Source organism: Penaeus chinensis, chromosome 34, assembly GCF_019202785.1.
Source record: "Penaeus chinensis breed Huanghai No. 1 chromosome 34, ASM1920278v2, whole genome shotgun sequence".
Taxonomy (NCBI): Eukaryota; Metazoa; Arthropoda; class Malacostraca; order Decapoda; family Penaeidae; genus Penaeus; species Penaeus chinensis.
This window is the reverse complement of record NC_061852.1, coordinates 30718217-30720860: the sequence shown is the minus strand read 5'-3', so window position 1 is coordinate 30720860 and position 2644 is coordinate 30718217.

The window sequence follows — 2644 nt, the reverse complement described above, 5'->3', positions numbered from 1 at the left end:
TATCATATATTACTTATACTTATACTTCTAATGTTTTAGTGATCTGAGTAGCTTTCAGACACAGAGACGCTTTGGGTTTTACGCTTACAATTGCAGGAACTTAAAGGTTAGGGGACAGCTGGTGGATAAACTGTCCCCTTCTTCTCCCTTTAAGTCTAACACTGCATGTGTGTCTGTACAGTATGTATGATATTGCTTATGAGCAATACCTTTATATTACCCAAGTACAAAATATCCAGAGAATGGCGAGAGGAACTGAGAGAGAGAGAGAGAGAGGGAGAGAGAGAGAAAGAAAGAGAGAGAGAGAGAGAGAGAATTAACAAAAATTGAATATAATTTCTACGCTTATATATATATATATATATATATATATATATATATATATATATATATATATATAAATATATGCCACTGAGGCAGGATGGCCTTAGTGGCAAAATGCCGCGGGCCCAGCGGCACAAAAGGCTTGCTGAGGCCCTTGATGGACTCAAAATATAGAGATAATGTTTTTGTTTTTTTCAGTACCGCTGACTGTGTAGCTGACTCACAGTCTCACACAGTCACCTCATTGCAAAACTTGTCGGAATTAGAGCTGCATACAAAAGCAACTACATACGTGAGCAAATATCATAAAGATGTCTCAGAGTCATTCACACAAGAAATTCTCAGCATGATATTCGCTCTGACGGGAGAATTATTGAAGTTTCTTCACTCAGGGAGCTAATTTCTCGATCATAGAAACCATTCGTGAGTTTTCCCGAGGTCTTACAGCCTTGTTATTGGTTTAAAAATTCCAGTGACAGCTGCAAGTGCCGACGCTCTTTCTCAAAACTAAACCCGACTAAAATCATTTGCGAAGTACAGTGGCACAGGAGATTACATGGACTGGCACTTCTATGCTGCACGTCAGCTGAACTTGCCTGAAGTTATTGATCAGTTTGCAGGCAGAGATGAAGGCAAGGAAGAAAGATTTTAAAAAACCATTTCGTAGGTTATTCTCCGTGTAAGTGTAAGTCTTTCATTTATTTCTGTTGACCCTAAATTACTTGAGTTCATTCGCATATATTTTCAAGTACCACTTATATTCCAGCCGTGAGACTGGTTAAAGAAAAGAATCGTTTCTGTTGAGATTTTAAACTGTATAAAGTCAATCAAAACATTTATATCAACCAGTGTGAGACCTTGCTATGATTTAAAGTTTCAAATACTAAAACTATGTCTGTTTCATATTATTTTTTTTTTTTTGTTGAGACTAAATCACTTATGCATATTTATATTCTGAAATATATGTTAAAGGTCTGAGATATGAATTATTGTTATGTTTACATTGTGTATTATATAATGAAAACATTTATATAAACCTACAGTTTTCTTAAACTCTTTGAATGTTAAGAATATTAATTTGCTAATACCGAGGTTATATGCCTAAACATAGATAGATTTAAAATACATATATAAATGTATACCTCTACATTGCGGATATATACATATATATACTGTGTAGACAAAGGTACATACATATATATACATATATATATATATATATATACACATATATGTAGGTATATATGTATATATATATATACACATATATATACCTACATATATAATGTATGTATATACATATATATAAATGTACACATGTATTGTGGATATACATATATACATACATATCATCAGTCGTGTAGGTCTTCACCAACGAGAATATTATCTTTGCCGTAAACAATTTCACTCAATATTTACATAAATTTGTATATAGTGCTAACTAAAACTCTAAAACTTTGCATGAATCAACAATCCTGTTTCTCATCCTGCCATAATAAATTCAAAAGGCATGGCGCCCGTAAGAACAAAATTTTGCTTTTCTTAGTAGTGTTTACTTGGTTTTAACATGGTCTGTTAAGGAGCTACACTGCTCCTTTGCAAGACCTCGGAAGCCTGTCCGCGAAATGAAAACACAAAGCCCGCTTAAGCGACCACCCCGCGTTCGGCTGGTGGTTGGCTCGTGACGAAAGACGTCAGGGGCGAGTGTTTTTAAAGCGGGTTTGTGCAAGAGGGAGAAGTGACGTTAGTTTAGGGACCCGTGGGGAGGGGGGGGGGGTGGTCGAAAAGTTTCAGATTTTTCTTTTCCCATTCTTTTTAAGGGCTCGTAAGTCCGAGTTTACTACACTGAAGGCCCCAAGCCTTCCTCGTATAACAGCGGACACGGTGTTTGTGCATGCATCTCGTGACGTCACGGGCAATCATTGTCAATTTCTTAGAAATGCACTTCACTGTTAATATACTTGTATTTTGAGTCATACTTATCTATTAAATGCTCATTCCTGAAATTGATGTGTTCAATTTTATTTATGTATGCACCATATTTTATTAGAAAACTTATATATACACATGCGTATGAACTATCGTTACCCTGTACACAAACTAATATGAAAAATCTTGAATTGCCAGTTAGCACCGTAATCCTACGAATATAGGGTTTGCGTTACAGCAAAATTATTATGTAAGTTTTGGAGTGATTATAATTAGTAAAACGCAAGTTTGATTATCTATATGCGAAATAAAAAGTAATAGAATACTATCGAGTCGCACTATATAAAAAAGGAAAGATCGCAATTACTAACCAAGAGATGGCGCTGACAGA